Here is a 17,686-nt window from a genome sequence, read left to right on the forward strand (position 1 = left end):
TCCTGAAAAGAGGTGTTTTTTGGGGCTAGGAGAAAAGGGGGTAGGGGCCAAGATGTCTCGGGAAGCAGGCGGCCTCTGTTCTGTTCTGGGCTCTGCATAAGACGCACCAGGAAAGACAGGTGGCAGTAGCAGAGTTCTGTTTGTTTCTCCACGCTGTCCTGTTCTGAGTAACGGAGGGAGACGTCCCTCGTTCTGGTTTGTATAGAAATGCTGGGTTTTTCGGTACCGGTATGGGTGCTGCTGCTTCCCAGGAGGCAGCCCTTTGCTCTCCTCTAGGATGCATCCTGAAGCATTGCAAGAAATTTGGGGGAGATGCCATGACTAAAAATCAGCTAAAACGATATTGTAATCAACGGTGGCCACAATATCCATGGGAAGATGGTGAAAAACAGCCTGAGAATGGATCCTTGAAATATAACACTATATCGGAATTAGTATTGTGTTGTCTGAGAACTGAAAAATGGGATGAAATGCCTTCTGTGGATATGTTTTTTTTCGTTAAGGCGCGATTGGGATATTAGGAAGAAAGGTGGCTTAGTGGATTCTAAACATCAGATTGGCATATATGTGTTAAAAGAGAAAAAGGGAAAACCTCGTTGTATTGAATGGGAAAATTCAGAAGAGGATATTCAGCTGTTGGTAGCTCCCCCCAAAGAGCCCAAATCTGATAGCTCAAGTGGTGATGGAGTTGTGAGTGCTATCTGTAAAAGAACAAGGGGAGAGAAACCCATAGTTTGAGCTCCCCTCAGACAGGCTGTAGGGCCTGAGGGAGCACCGGTATCCGTACACGTACCTTTTACTGCTTCTGATTTATTAAACTGCAAACGGGCAGTGGGATCCTATGGAAACAATCCAGAAGGAATGTATAGTACTGTTAATCACGACTCCTAGTCCTAACCGGGGAGATGTACAGGCTCTCCTAGAATATTTGTTTACCGCTGAGGAGAGGAGACCAATTTTAGAGAAGGCCAGAGAGGGACTGATCCAACAAGGCGGGGTGGGGTGCCTAATACCAATATGTACCTCCCGAAAGAGGATCCGGAGTGGGATCCAAACACACAAGTGTGAGGGATTAGAGAGGGGAAAGGAATATCAGAAGTTAATTTTGTATGGGATTCAACACGGAGTGCAAAAGCCTAAGAATTTAGCTAAACTATCTGAAGTAAGGCAGGGGGATAAGGAAACCCCGTCAGCCTTCTCTGAGAGATTGTGTGAAGTAGCTCGAAAATGGACCGATCGGGATCCGGAAGATGATAGCAATTCAAAGTTATTTAACACGCTGTTTATTGGTCAAGCAGCAGCAGCAGCTATAAGAAAGAGATGACAAAAGGTAGGGGGCGAGGATGGCATGACAATCTCACAGTTCTTCTCAATGGCATCTAAGGTACGTAATAATCGGGAGGAAATAGAAGAGAAGGAGAAGCGGGGACGAGTAACGCTGCAAGCTGCTTTGTTGGCTGCCTTGAGGGAAGACCAGGAAAAAAGGGAGAGAAAATACAGGAGGTGAATTTTGTGGGTGAGGAAGGGGCTGTAGAAATAATAGTAGAAATGGTTATGACATTCCCCTGGGAATGCATCGGCATGCAAATTGTAAGCAAGAGGGCCGTTGGAAAAAAATTGTCCATGCCGTCTGAGTAATGGGGAAAGAGAGACAGAAGCAGCCGTTGGAGTCATGCCGGAGATTGGGTTGGAGTGAAGGGGGCCGGAGGAATCTCTTAAAATTTCCCCAGACGATCCTCGGGTTCCAGTCAAGCTGGGGAATGAAAGAAGAGATTTTTGTATTTTTCATTGATAGTGGAGGCACACATGCTGTAGTAAGTAGTTGTAGGGGACCCTTAAGTAGAACTAAAAGAAGCGTTGTTGGTGCAAGAGGGAAGAAGACTTTAAGGCTGTTTTTACAACCTATGGAATGTTCCATTGGAAATACTAAATTAACTCCTGAATTCCTTTAGATGCCAGAATGCCCCCTACCATTGCTTGGGTGGCATTTACTTGTAAACTGAATGCCCGGCTAAGTTCCTCTGAAGACTCTGTTCAGTTGACTCTGTTCAGCCCGCAGGGGACCTCTCCTCTTTGTGGCGGATGCCAGCCTGAACGGGACCTCGCCTGTTTGGGGCACACGGATGGCGGGCGCTGTCGCCAAAAGGCAAAGCAGGGTCGTAGCAGAGTTTTCCATTTCTGGGGATGGGCTCAGCCGTCCCCCGCACCAATTTCTCCTATGTAGCAAGGGCGATGGTAGCTTTCTTCTGTTTTCTTGACGAACAAGAGGATGATGGAGCACGTGACAAGAGCACGATCTTTTTCTCTTCCTTTGGCAGTACAGGCACCCAAGGCCAGCCTGCATTCAAGGAACAGCATGGGGATATCTGTGTCGAGCGTTAGCAGAGGAAGGAAGCTTCTTTTGGAGGCTGAGGCGATGAAGCAGAGTCCTTAATTGTTCTGTTTGATTTTCAGCATGGGTGCGGGGAGGGCCTGGGACATGCAAAACATGGTCCCGGAGAGGGGAGCTGTCTGTTACGTGGGAGGCTGTGAGAGCTATCATGGACACCACTGGACTGGCATCCTGTAAGGATGCTTTCACATGTTCTCTTGTTTAGAGGCCAACCTCGGCTTTGGGCTGTAAACTAAAGTCTGCCAGGCCGGTGCCAGCTTGGCGGCAGCATCTGCCCACGGCAGCACCAGCTTGGTGGTGGTGTGTGCCCATGCCTGTGCCAGGTTGCTGGCTGTGCCTGGCTTGTGAGGGTTGAGGTAATTGGCCCCCTGTTCCCCATGGCGTGGGCTCCAGCTGTGGCCCGGGGCAGCACAGGTGGGACCCATGAGGTGAGGATGGGGCTGGGCCCAGGGTTTAAAAAGGGCTGAGGATGGGGCTGGCCCTGCTGTATCCGCCAGTATTTTAGTCAGATCCTGCATCATTCCGCTCAGTTAAAGGCTCACGAGAATTACTTAACGTTTGCATTGGGAAGTCCTGCTTCAAACAATGAATTTTCAACAAAATGTTTTTGACACTAGTCAATGAACTCCTGTAATACTGCAGCAAAATGACATTTTTAGTGGTTGTTGAATCTCAGAGTGATAACATAGGCGTCCCTGTTTGAGCCCTTACCGCAAGCATTGCAATGTTTGTTTACACCCTGCTCGGTTCTTTTGTGAAGGTGTGTAGCTATGGGAGGTGCGTTATTGCCAAGGTGCTACGGCGCCGATGCTCTGGCTGTTGGCAGGAATGGGCAAAGCGGAAGGCTCTGTGGCTAGGGGAGAATGGCGTGGACGTGCTGCTGCTCTCTCTGTTGCACCAGAATTTCGACGGCTGGGTTGGGCTGCTAAATCAATGGAACGACTGGAAGAAATTTCAGAAAAGTGAGTACTCTCCTGTCTTTATCTTTGAAAGTCGTTGTCTTTCTACAGACCCCTGTCCATGGCTTAGCTATTTGATTGGCGTGAAACAGACCCAGAATTTTGCTTTAAGTGGTGTTCTGATTCGCTGAAATCCCCCGTAGGTAGAGAGCAAGAATGACAAATGTAGCTTGGTGGTTGAAGTTCTCGGGGTTTCTGTGAAAGCTAACTTGCCAGAATGCGTAGGAAGCAGCCTGAATTCCAGTAGAGATACTGCATAAAAGGCCCTTTTCTTGACAGGAAAAGAGCTTCACGAAACGTCGGCGCTGTTTGCCGTAGGGCCTCCGACATACTTGTTCAGTCATCGTGGGCTTTGTGCCGTTCCCGCAGGCACGATCTTGAACAAGTTTTGTACGGCAGCTGGTCTCTTAGCTGACTTTCTATCTCGCGCTTGGTTGCTTGTACCTGCTCAAAGCTGACTGTAGTGTCAAATGAACCCACAGGAAAATGTCCTCAACTCGCGCTGGTAGGGCAAGCCCGCTGTAGTTGATAAAATCGGAAAATAGCACCATGTTTTGAAACATTTGCCTTGCGAGGACGAGGGCTGTCTCCTGGTAGGCAGCTGAATTCTGTGACTGATTCCACCGGTCCGCTCTGGCACTTGAAGGAGGCAGTCCCTAAGCCAACGCAATCTCAAATGGGGGTCGTTTGGGTTTTTCTAATCATTTCTTAGGGATATGAGGCTTGCGTGGGTGTTTAGCTTGCCCTGTTCTTTCTGTTCCTAATTCTGAACGCACTGACTGGCATAAAAGAACGGTCGTCTTGTAGTCTGACGGTGTCGTCTCCCAGGAGCTGGTGGAAGGTCAGGGCTTACGTCAAACTGATAAGGAGGATTGAGTCTGGGAAGTGGAACGTCTAAACAAGAATTACTGTCCTTGGGAGAGAAGCACATCCTGAAGAAATAGGTAAGCTAATGGAAATGTTTTGGGAACCATCCGAAACAACTAGTAGGAGTGTGATAAGAAGCACCCTCCCGCCAAACTATCCTCCTTATGATACTAAAAGTCACAGCCCTCGAGCTGGAGACACCAGCCCAAGCAGAGCGCCCTCGCCTCTGAGCGTGCGCAGCATGTTAAAGTCGCGCTGTAGCTTGAAGTTGAAATAAGAGAAATGTAGACCAATAGAAAACTGCTTTGTGTAATTACTTATGCATATGCATAGCTAGACCGTATCAATACTGTACTTGTAGGAGCGAACTTTGTGCTAGCTTTGCGGAGCTACCACCTAGCACCCATCTCTGCGCAGACATGCCATAAAAACACCTCTGCCCTGTGTGTATATTGGCGTCCCGCACACCGGGTAAACGACCTCACGCTTGTGGGATAACAGTTTTGACACCCCAGATGGGACCGAGCTGACAGCCTCGCCCGGTTCGTCTTGCCGCATCCGACGGGGAGAAGAGGCCTGAGCGGACTCCAGCGCGCACCGACCTGTTGCCTGGGGACTCCTTCAGCTCCTCCCCTGCGGTCGGGCGGTAAGTGACAAAAGGGTGCAATGCTCCTGAAAAGAGGTGTTTTTTGGGGCTAGGAGAAAAGGGGGTAGGGGCCAAGATGTCTCGGGAAGCAGGCGGCCTGTGTTCTGTTCTGGGCTCTGCATAAGACGCACCAGGAAAGACAGGTGGCAGTAGCGTAGTTCTGTTTGTTTCTCCACGCTGTCCTGTTCTGAGTAACGGAGGGAGACGTCCCTCGTTCTGGTTTGTATAGAAATGCTGGGTTTTTCGGTACCGGTATGGGTGCTGCTGCTTCCCAGGAGGCAGCCCTTTGCTCTCCTCTAGGATGCATCCTGAAGCATTGCAAGAAATTTGGGGGAGATGCCATGACTAAAAATCACCTAAAACGATATTGTAATCAACGGTGGCCACAATATCCATGGGAAGATGGTGAAAAACAGCCTGAGAATGGATCCTTGAAATATAACACTATATCGGAATTAGTGTTGTGTTGTCTGAGAACTGAAAAATGGCATGAAATGCCTTCTGTGGATATGTTTTTTTTCGTTAAGGCGCGATTGGGATATTAGGAAGAAAGGTGGCTTAGTGGATTCTAAACATCAGATTGGCATATATGTGTTAAAAGAGAAAAAGGGAAAACCTCGTTGTATTGAATGGGAAAATTCAGAAGAGGATATTCAGCTGTTGGTAGCTCCCCCCAAAGAGCCCAAATCTGATAGCTCAAGTGGTGATGGAGTTGTGAGTGCTATCTGTAAAAGAACAAGGGGAGAGAAACCCATAGTTTGAGCTCCCCTCAGACAGGCTGTAGGGCCTGAGGGAGCACCGGTATCCGTACACGTACCTTTTACTGCTTGTGATTTATTAAACTGCAAACGGGCAGTGGGATCCTATGGAAACAATCCAGAAGGAATGTATAGTACTGTTAATCACGACTCCTAGTCCTAACCGGGGAGATGTACAGGCTCTCCTAGAATATTTGTTTACCGCTGAGGAGAGGAGACCAATTTTAGAGAAGGCCAGAGAGGGACTGATCCAACAAGGCGGGGTGGGGTGCCTAATACCAATATGTACCTCCCGAAAGAGGATCCGGAGTGGGATCCAAACACACAAGTGTGAGGGATTAGAGAGGGGAAAGGAATATCAGAAGTTAATTTTGTATGGGATTCAACACGGAGTGCAAAAGCCTAAGAATTTAGCTAAACTATCTGAAGTAAGGCAGGGGGATAAGGAAACCCCGTCAGCCTTCTCTGAGAGATTGTGTGAAGTAGCTCGAAAATGGACCGATCGGGATCCGGAAGATGATAGCAATTCAAAGTTATTTAACACGCTGTTTATTGGTCAAGCAGCAGCAGCAGCTATAAGAAAGAGATGACAAAAGGTAGGGGGCGAGGATGGCATGACAATCTCACAGTTCTTCTCAATGGCATCTAAGGTACGTAATAATCGGGAGGAAATAGAAGAGAAGGAGAAGCGGGGACGAGTAACGCTGCAAGCTGCTTTGTTGGCTGCCTTGAGGGAAGACCAGGAAAAAAGGGAGAGAAAATACAGGAGGTGAATTTTGTGGGTGAGGAAGGGGCTGTAGAAATAATAGTAGAAATGGTTATGACATTCCCCTGGGAATGCATCGGCATGCAAATTGTAAGCAAGAGGGCCGTTGGAAAAAAATTGTCCATGCCGTCTGAGTAATGGGGAAAGAGAGACAGAAGCAGCCGTTGGAGTCATGCCGGAGATTGGGTTGGAGTGAAGGGGGCCGGAGGAATCTCTTAAAATTTCCCCAGACGATCCTCGGGTTCCAGTCAAGCTGGGGAATGAAAGAAGAGATTTTTGTATTTTTCATTGACAGTGGAGGCACACATGCTGTAGTAAGTAGTTGTAGGGGACCCTTAAGTAGAACTAAAAGAAGCGTTGTTGGTGCAAGAGGGAAGAAGACTTTAAGGCTGTTTTTACAACCTATGGAATGTTCCATTGGAAATACTAAATTAACTCCTGAATTCCTTTAGATGCCAGAATGCCCCCTACCATTGCTTGGGTGGCATTTACTTGTCAACTGAATGCCCGGCTAAGTTCCTCTGAAGACTCTGTTCAGTTGACTCTGTTCAGCCCGCAGGGGACCTCTCCTCTTTGTGGCGGATGCCAGCCTGAACGGGACCTCGCCTGTTTGGGGCACACGGATGGCGGGCGCTGTCGCCAAAAGGCAAAGCAGGGTCGTAGCAGAGTTTTCCATTTCTGGGGATGGGCTCAGCCGTCCCCCGCACCAATTTCTCCTATGTAGCAAGGGCGATGGTAGCTTTCTTCTGTTTTCTTGACGAACAAGAGGATGATGGAGCACGTGACAAGAGCACGATCTTTTTCTCTTCCTTTGGCAGTACAGGCACCCAAGGCCAGCCTGCATTCAAGGAACAGCATGGGGATATCTGTGTCGAGCGTTAGCAGAGGAAGGAAGCTTCTTTTGGAGGCTGAGGCGATGAAGCAGAGTCCTTAATTGTTCTGTTTGATTTTCAGCATGGGTGCGGGGAGGGCCTGGGACATGCAAAACATGGTCCCGGAGAGGGGAGCTGTCTGTTACGTGGGAGGCTGTGAGAGCTATCATGGACACCACTGGACTGGCATCCTGTAAGGATGCTTTCACATGTTCTCTTGTTTAGAGGCCAACCTCGGCTTTGGGCTCTAAACTAAAGTCTGCCAGGCCGGTGCCAGCTTGGCGGCAGCATCTGCCCACGGCAGCACCAGCTTGGTGGTGGTGTGTGCCCATGCCTGTGCCAGGTTGCTGGCTGTGCCTGGCTTGTGAGGGTTGAGGTAATTGGCCCCCTGTTCCCCATGGCGTGGGCTCCAGCTGTGGCCCGGGGCAGCACAGGTGGGACCCATGAGGTGAGGATGGGGCTGGGCCCAGGGTTTAAAAAGGGCTGAGGATGGGGCTGGCCCTGCTGTATCCGCCAGTATTTTAGTCAGATCCTGCATCATTCCGCTCAGTTAAAGGCTCACGAGAATTACTTAACGTTTGCATTGGGAAGTCCTGCTTCAAACAATGAATTTTCAACAAAATGTTTTTGACACTAGTCAATGAACTCCTGTAATACTGCAGCAAAATGACATTTTTAGTGGTTGTTGAATCTCAGAGTGATAACATAGGCGTCCCTGTTTGAGCCCTTACCGCAAGCATTGCAATGTTTGTTTACACCCTGCTCGGTTCTTTTGTGAAGGTGTGTAGCTATGGGAGGTGCGTTATTGCCAAGGTGCTACGGCGCCGATGCTCTGGCTGTTGGCAGGAATGGGCAAAGCGGAAGGCTCTGTGGCTAGGGGAGAATGGCGTGGACGTGCTGCTGCTCTCTCTGTTGCACCAGAATTTCGACGGCTGGGTTGGGCTGCTAAATCAATGGAACGACCGGAAGAAATTTCAGAAAAGTGAGTACTCTCCTGTCTTTATCTTTGAAAGTCGTTGTCTTTCTACAGACCCCTGTCCATGGCTTAGCTATTTGATTGGCGTGAAACAGACCCAGAATTTTGCTTTAAGTGGTGTTCTGATTCGCTGAAATCCCCCGTAGGTAGAGAGCAAGAATGACAAATGTAGCTTGGTGGTTGAAGTTCTCGGGGTTTCTGTGAAAGCTAACTTGCCAGAATGCGTAGGAAGCAGCCTGAATTCCAGTAGAGATACTGCATAAAAGGCCCTTTTCTTGACAGGAAAAGAGCTTCACGAAACATCGGCGCTGTTTGCCGTAGGGCCTCCGACATACTTGTTCAGTCATCGTGGGCTTTGTGCCGTTCCCGCAGGCACGATCTTGAACAAGTTTTGTACGGCAGCTGGTATCTTAGCTGACTTTCTATCTCGCGCTTGGTTGCTTGTACCTGCTCAAAGCTGACTGTAGTGTCAAATGAACCCACAGGAAAATGTCCTCAACTCGCGCTGGTAGGGCAAGCCCGCTGTAGTTGATAAAATCGGAAAATAGCACCATGTTTTGAAACATTTGCCTTGCGAGGACGAGGGCTGTCTCCTGGTAGGCAGCTGAATTCTGTGACTGATTCCACCGGTCCGCTCTGGCACTTGAAGGAGGCAGTCCCTAAGCCAACGCAATCTCAAATGGGGGTCGTTTGGGTTTTTCTAATCATTTCTTAGGGATATGAGGCTTGCGTGGGTGTTTAGCTTGCCCTGTTCTTTCTGTTCCTAATTCTGAACGCACTGACTGGCATAAAAGAACGGTCGTCTTGTAGTCTGACGGTGTCGTCTCCCAGGAGCTGGTGGAAGGTCAGGGCTTACGTCAAACTGATAAGGAGGATTGAGTCTGGGAAGTGGAACGTCTAAACAAGAATTACTGTCCTTGGGAGAGAAGCACATCCTGAAGAAATAGGTAAGCTAATGGAAATGTTTTGGGAACCATCCGAAACAACTAGTAGGAGTGTGATAAGAAGCACCCTCCCGCCAAACTATCCTCCTTATGATACTAAAAGTCACAGCCCTCGAGCTGGAGACACCAGCCCAAGCAGAGCGCCCTCGCCTCTGAGCGTGCGCAGCATGTTAAAGTCGCGCTGTAGCTTGAAGTTGAAATAAGAGAAATGTAGACCAATAGAAAACTGCTTTGTGTAATTACTTATGCATATGCATAGCTAGACCGTATCAATACTGTACTTGTAGGAGCGAACTTTGTGCTAGCTTTGCGGAGCTACCACCTAGCACCCATCTCTGCGCAGACATGCCATAAAAACACCTCTGCCCTGTGTGTATATTGGCGTCCCGCACACCGGGTAAACGACCTCACGCTTGTGGGATAACAGTTTTGACACCCCAGATGGGACCGAGCTGACAGCCTCGCCCGGTTCGTCTTGCCGCATCCGACGGGGAGAAGAGGCCTGAGCGGACTCCAGCGCGCACCGACCTGTTGCCTGGGGACTCCTTCAGCTCCTCCCCTGCGGTCGGGCGGTAAGTGACAAAAGGGTGCAATGCTCCTGAAAAGAGGTGTTTTTTGGGGCTAGGAGAAAAGGGGGTAGGGGCCAAGATGTCTCGGGAAGCAGGCGGCCTGTGTTCTGTTCTGGGCTCTGCATAAGACGCACCAGGAAAGACAGGTGGCAGTAGCGTAGTTCTGTTTGTTTCTCCACGCTGTCCTGTTCTGAGTAACGGAGGGAGACGTCCCTCGTTCTGGTTTGTATAGAAATGCTGGGTTTTTCGGTACCGGTATGGGTGCTGCTGCTTCCCAGGAGGCAGCCCTTTGCTCTCCTCTAGGATGCATCCTGAAGCATTGCAAGAAATTTGGGGGAGATGCCATGACTAAAAATCACCTAAAACGATATTGTAATCAACGGTGGCCACAATATCCATGGGAAGATGGTGAAAAACAGCCTGAGAATGGATCCTTGAAATATAACACTATATCGGAATTAGTGTTGTGTTGTCTGAGAACTGAAAAATGGCATGAAATGCCTTCTGTGGATATGTTTTTTTTCGTTAAGGCGCGATTGGGATATTAGGAAGAAAGGTGGCTTAGTGGATTCTAAACATCAGATTGGCATATATGTGTTAAAAGAGAAAAAGGGAAAACCTCGTTGTATTGAATGGGAAAATTCAGAAGAGGATATTCAGCTGTTGGTAGCTCCCCCCAAAGAGCCCAAATCTGATAGCTCAAGTGGTGATGGAGTTGTGAGTGCTATCTGTAAAAGAACAAGGGGAGAGAAACCCATAGTTTGAGCTCCCCTCAGACAGGCTGTAGGGCCTGAGGGAGCACCGGTATCCGTACACGTACCTTTTACTGCTTGTGATTTATTAAACTGCAAACGGGCAGTGGGATCCTATGGAAACAATCCAGAAGGAATGTATAGTACTGTTAATCACGACTCCTAGTCCTAACCGGGGAGATGTACAGGCTCTCCTAGAATATTTGTTTACCGCTGAGGAGAGGAGAACAATTTTAGAGAAGGCCAGAGAGGGACTGATCCAACAAGGCGGGGTGGGGTGCCTAATACCAATATGTACCTCCCGAAAGAGGATCCGGAGTGGGATCCAAACACACAAGTGTGAGGGATTAGAGAGGGGAAAGGAATATCAGAAGTTAATTTTGTATGGGATTCAACACGGAGTGCAAAAGCCTAAGAATTTAGCTAAACTATCTGAAGTAAGGCAGGGGGATAAGGAAACCCCGTCAGCCTTCTCTGAGAGATTGTGTGAAGTAGCTCGAAAATGGACCGATCGGGATCCGGAAGATGATAGCAATTCAAAGTTATTTAACACGCTGTTTATTGGTCAAGCAGCAGCAGCAGCTATAAGAAAGAGATGACAAAAGGTAGGGGGCGAGGATGGCATGACAATCTCACAGTTCTTCTCAATGGCATCTAAGGTACGTAATAATCGGGAGGAAATAGAAGAGAAGGAGAAGCGGGGACGAGTAACGCTGCAAGCTGCTTTGTTGGCTGCCTTGAGGGAAGACCAGGAAAAAAGGGAGAGAAAATACAGGAGGTGAATTTTGTGGGTGAGGAAGGGGCTGTAGAAATAATAGTAGAAATGGTTATGACATTCCCCTGGGAATGCATCGGCATGCAAATTGTAAGCAAGAGGGCCGTTGGAAAAAAATTGTCCATGCCGTCTGAGTAATGGGGAAAGAGAGACAGAAGCAGCCGTTGGAGTCATGCCGGAGATTGGGTTGGAGTGAAGGGGGCCGGAGGAATCTCTTAAAATTTCCCCAGACGATCCTCGGGTTCCAGTCAAGCTGGGGAATGAAAGAAGAGATTTTTGTATTTTTCATTGACAGTGGAGGCACACATGCTGTAGTAAGTAGTTGTAGGGGACCCTTAAGTAGAACTAAAAGAAGCGTTGTTGGTGCAAGAGGGAAGAAGACTTTAAGGCTGTTTTTACAACCTATGGAATGTTCCATTGGAAATACTAAATTAACTCCTGAATTCCTTTAGATGCCAGAATGCCCCCTACCATTGCTTGGGTGGCATTTACTTGTCAACTGAATGCCCGGCTAAGTTCCTCTGAAGACTCTGTTCAGTTGACTCTGTTCAGCCCGCAGGGGACCTCTCCTCTTTGTGGCGGATGCCAGCCTGAACGGGACCTCGCCTGTTTGGGGCACACGGATGGCGGGCGCTGTCGCCAAAAGGCAAAGCAGGGTCGTAGCAGAGTTTTCCATTTCTGGGGATGGGCTCAGCCGTCCCCCGCACCAATTTCTCCTATGTAGCAAGGGCGATGGTAGCTTTCTTCTGTTTTCTTGACGAACAAGAGGATGATGGAGCACGTGACAAGAGCACGATCTTTTTCTCTTCCTTTGGCAGTACAGGCACCCAAGGCCAGCCTGCATTCAAGGAACAGCATGGGGATATCTGTGTCGAGCGTTAGCAGAGGAAGGAAGCTTCTTTTGGAGGCTGAGGCGATGAAGCAGAGTCCTTAATTGTTCTGTTTGATTTTCAGCATGGGTGCGGGGAGGGCCTGGGACATGCAAAACATGGTCCCGGAGAGGGGAGCTGTCTGTTACGTGGGAGGCTGTGAGAGCTATCATGGACACCACTGGACTGGCATCCTGTAAGGATGCTTTCACATGTTCTCTTGTTTAGAGGCCAACCTCGGCTTTGGGCTCTAAACTAAAGTCTGCCAGGCCGGTGCCAGCTTGGCGGCAGCATCTGCCCACGGCAGCACCAGCTTGGTGGTGGTGTGTGCCCATGCCTGTGCCAGGTTGCTGGCTGTGCCTGGCTTGTGAGGGTTGAGGTAATTGGCCCCCTGTTCCCCATGGCGTGGGCTCCAGCTGTGGCCCGGGGCAGCACAGGTGGGACCCATGAGGTGAGGATGGGGCTGGGCCCAGGGTTTAAAAAGGGCTGAGGATGGGGCTGGCCCTGCTGTATCCGCCAGTATTTTAGTCAGATCCTGCATCATTCCGCTCAGTTAAAGGCTCACGAGAATTACTTAACGTTTGCATTGGGAAGTCCTGCTTCAAACAATGAATTTTCAACAAAATGTTTTTGACACTAGTCAATGAACTCCTGTAATACTGCAGCAAAATGACATTTTTAGTGGTTGTTGAATCTCAGAGTGATAACATAGGCGTCCCTGTTTGAGCCCTTACCGCAAGCATTGCAATGTTTGTTTACACCCTGCTCGGTTCTTTTGTGAAGGTGTGTAGCTATGGGAGGTGCGTTATTGCCAAGGTGCTACGGCGCCGATGCTCTGGCTGTTGGCAGGAATGGGCAAAGCGGAAGGCTCTGTGGCTAGGGGAGAATGGCGTGGACGTGCTGCTGCTCTCTCTGTTGCACCAGAATTTCGACGGCTGGGTTGGGCTGCTAAATCAATGGAACGACCGGAAGAAATTTCAGAAAAGTGAGTACTCTCCTGTCTTTATCTTTGAAAGTCGTTGTCTTTCTACAGACCCCTGTCCATGGCTTAGCTATTTGATTGGCGTGAAACAGACCCAGAATTTTGCTTTAAGTGGTGTTCTGATTCGCTGAAATCCCCCGTAGGTAGAGAGCAAGAATGACAAATGTAGCTTGGTGGTTGAAGTTCTCGGGGTTTCTGTGAAAGCTAACTTGCCAGAATGCGTAGGAAGCAGCCTGAATTCCAGTAGAGATACTGCATAAAAGGCCCTTTTCTTGACAGGAAAAGAGCTTCACGAAACATCGGCGCTGTTTGCCGTAGGGCCTCCGACATACTTGTTCAGTCATCGTGGGCTTTGTGCCGTTCCCGCAGGCACGATCTTGAACAAGTTTTGTACGGCAGCTGGTATCTTAGCTGACTTTCTATCTCGCGCTTGGTTGCTTGTACCTGCTCAAAGCTGACTGTAGTGTCAAATGAACCCACAGGAAAATGTCCTCAACTCGCGCTGGTAGGGCAAGCCCGCTGTAGTTGATAAAATCGGAAAATAGCACCATGTTTTGAAACATTTGCCTTGCGAGGACGAGGGCTGTCTCCTGGTAGGCAGCTGAATTCTGTGACTGATTCCACCGGTCCGCTCTGGCACTTGAAGGAGGCAGTCCCTAAGCCAACGCAATCTCAAATGGGGGTCGTTTGGGTTTTTCTAATCATTTCTTAGGGATATGAGGCTTGCGTGGGTGTTTAGCTTGCCCTGTTCTTTCTGTTCCTAATTCTGAACGCACTGACTGGCATAAAAGAACGGTCGTCTTGTAGTCTGACGGTGTCGTCTCCCAGGAGCTGGTGGAAGGTCAGGGCTTACGTCAAACTGATAAGGAGGATTGAGTCTGGGAAGTGGAACGTCTAAACAAGAATTACTGTCCTTGGGAGAGAAGCACATCCTGAAGAAACAGGTAAGCTAATGGAAATGTTTTGGGAACCATCCGAAACAACTAGTAGGAGTGTGATAAGAAGCACCCTCCCGCCAAACTATCCTCCTGATGATACTAAAAGTCACAGCCCTCGAGCTGGAGACACCAGCCCAAGCAGAGCGCCCTCGCCTCTGAGCGTGCGCAGCATGTTAAAGTCGCGCTGTAGCTTGAAGTTGAAATAAGAGAAATGTAGACCAAGAGAAAACTGCTTTGTGTAATTACTTATGCATATGCATAGCTAGACCGTATCAATACTGTACTTGTAGGAGCGAACTTTGTGCTAGCTTTGCGGAGCTACCACCTAGCACCCATCTCTGCGCAGACATGCCATAAAAACACCTCTGCCCTGTGTGTATATTGGCGTCCCGCACACCGGGTAAACGACCTCACGCTTGTGGGATAACAGTTTTGACACCCCAGATGGGACCGAGCTGACAGCCTCGCCCGGTTCGTCTTGCCGCATCCGACGGGGAGAAGAGGCCTGAGCGGACTCCAGCGCGCACCGACCTGTTGCCTGGGGACTCCTTCAGCTCCTCCCCTGCGGTCGGGCGGTAAGTGACAAAAGGGTGCAATGCTCCTGAAAAGAGGTGTTTTTTGGGGCTAGGAGAAAAGGGGGTAGGGGCCAAGATGTCTCGGGAAGCAGGCGGCCTCTGTTCTGTTCTGGGCTCTGCATAAGACGCACCAGGAAAGACAGGTGGCAGTAGCAGAGTTCTGTTTGTTTCTCCACGCTGTCCTGTTCTGAGTAACGGAGGGAGACGTCCCTCGTTCTGGTTTGTATAGAAATGCTGGGTTTTTCGGTACCGGTATGGGTGCTGCTGCTTCCCAGGAGGCAGCCCTTTGCTCTCCTCTAGGATGCATCCTGAAGCATTGCAAGAAATTTGGGGGAGATGGCATGACTAAAAATCAGCTAAAACGATATTGTAATCAACGGTGGCCACAATATCCATGGGAAGATGGTGAAAAACAGCCTGAGAATGGATCCTTGAAATATAACACTATATCGGAATTAGTGTTGTGTTGTCTGAGAACTGAAAAATGGCATGAAATGCCTTCTGTGGATATGTTTTTTTTCGTTAAGGCGCGATTGGGATATTAGGAAGAAAGGTGGCTTAGTGGATTCTAAACATCAGATTGGCATATATGTGTTAAAAGAGAAAAAGGGAAAACCTCGTTGTATTGAATGGGAAAATTCAGAAGAGGATATTCAGCTGTTGGTAGCTCCCCCCAAAGAGCCCAAATCTGATAGCTCAAGTGGTGATGGAGTTGTGAGTGCTATCTGTAAAAGAACAAGGGGAGAGAAACCCATAGTTTGAGCTCCCCTCAGACAGGCTGTAGGGCCTGAGGGAGCACCGGTATCCGTACACGTACCTTTTACTGCTTGTGATTTATTAAACTGCAAACGGGCAGTGGGATCCTATGGAAACAATCCAGAAGGAATGTATAGTACTGTTAATCACGACTCCTAGTCCTAACCGGGGAGATGTACAGGCTCTCCTAGAATATTTGTTTACCGCTGAGGAGAGGAGACCAATTTTAGAGAAGGCCAGAGAGGGACTGATCCAACAAGGCGGGGTGGGGTGCCTAATACCAATATGTACCTCCCGAAAGAGGATCCGGAGTGGGATCCAAACACACAAGTGTGAGGGATTAGAGAGGGGAAAGGAATATCAGAAGTTAATTTTGTATGGGATTCAACACGGAGTGCAAAAGCCTAAGAATTTAGCTAAACTATCTGAAGTAAGGCAGGGGGATAAGGAAACCCCGTCAGCCTTCTCTGAGAGATTGTGTGAAGTAGCTCGAAAATGGACCGATCGGGATCCGGAAGATGATAGCAATTCAAAGTTATTTAACACGCTGTTTATTGGTCAAGCAGCAGCAGCAGCTATAAGAAAGAGATGACAAAAGGTAGGGGGCGAGGATGGCATGACAATCTCACAGTTCTTCTCAATGGCATCTAAGGTACGTAATAATCGGGAGGAAATAGAAGAGAAGGAGAAGCGGGGACGAGTAACGCTGCAAGCTGCTTTGTTGGCTGCCTTGAGGGAAGACCAGGAAAAAAGGGAGAGAAAATACAGGAGGTGAATTTTGTGGGTGAGGAAGGGGCTGTAGAAATAATAGTAGAAATGGTTATGACATTCCCCTGGGAATGCATCGGCATGCAAATTGTAAGCAAGAGGGCCGTTGGAAAAAAATTGTCCATGCCGTCTGAGTAATGGGGCAAGAGAGACAGAAGCAGCCGTTGGAGTCATGCCGGAGATTGGGTTGGAGTGAAGGGGGCCGGAGGAATCTCTTAAAATTTCCCCAGACGATCCTCGGGTTCCAGTCAAGCTGGGGAATGAAAGAAGAGATTTTTGTATTTTTCATTGATAGTGGAGGCACACATGCTGTAGTAAGTAGTTGTAGGGGACCCTTAAGTAGAAGTAAAAGCAGCGTTGTTGGTGCAAGAGGGAAGAAGACTTTAAGGCTGTTTTTACAACCTATGGAATGTTCCATTGGAAATACTAAATTAACTCCTGAATTCCTTTAGATGCCAGAATGCCCCCTACCATTGCTTGGGTGGCATTTACTTGTAAACTGAATGCACGGCTAAGTTCCTCTGAAGACTCTGTTCAGTTGACTCTGTTCAGCCCGCAGGGGACCTCTCCTCTTTGTGGCGGATGCCAGCCTGAACGGGACCTCGCCTGTTTGGGGCACACGGATGGCGGGCGCTGTCGCCAAAAGGCAAAGCAGGGTCGTAGCAGAGTTTTCCATTTCTGGGGATGGGCTCAGCCGTCCCCCGCACCAATTTCTCCTATGTAGCAAGGGCGATGGTAGCTTTCTTCTGTTTTCTTGACGAACAAGAGGATGATGGAGCACGTGACAAGAGCACGATCTTTTTCTCTTCCTTTGGCAGTACAGGCACCCAAGGCCAGCCTGCATTCAAGGAACGGCATGGGGATATCTGTGTCGAGCGTTAGCAGAGGAAGGAAGCTTCTTTTGGAGGCTGAGGCGATGAAGCAGAGTCCTTAATTGTTCTGTTTGATTTTCAGCATGGGTGCGGGGAGGGCCTGGGACATGCAAAACATGGTCCCGGAGAGGGGAGCTGTCTGTTACGTGGGAGGCTGTGAGAGCTATCGTGGACACCACTGGACTGGCATCCTGTAAGGATGCTTTCACATGTTCTCTTGTTTAGAGGCCAACCTCGGCTTTGGGCTGTAAACTCAAGTCTGCCAGGCCGGTGCCAGCTTGGCGGCAGCATCTGCCCACGGCAGCACCAGCTTGGTGGTGGTGTGTGCCCATGCCTGTGCCAGGTTGCTGGCTGTGCCTGGCTTGTGAGGGTTGAGGTAATTGGCCCCCTGTTCCCCATGGCGTGGGCTCCAGCTGTGGCCCGGGGCAGCACAGGTGGGACCCATGAGGTGAGGATGGGGCTGGGCCCAGGGTTTAAAAAGGGCTGAGGATGGGGCTGGCCCTGCTGTATCCGCCAGTATTTTAGTCAGATCCTGCATCATTCCGCTCAGTTAAAGGCTCACGAGAATTACTTAACGTTTGCATTGGGAAGTCCTGCTTCAAACAATGAATTTTCAACAAAATGTTTTTGACACTAGTCAATGAACTCCT

The sequence above is a fragment of the Mycteria americana genome, chromosome 7, assembly GCF_035582795.1.
Source record: "Mycteria americana isolate JAX WOST 10 ecotype Jacksonville Zoo and Gardens chromosome 7, USCA_MyAme_1.0, whole genome shotgun sequence".
NCBI lineage: Eukaryota > Metazoa > Chordata > Aves > Ciconiiformes > Ciconiidae > Mycteria > Mycteria americana.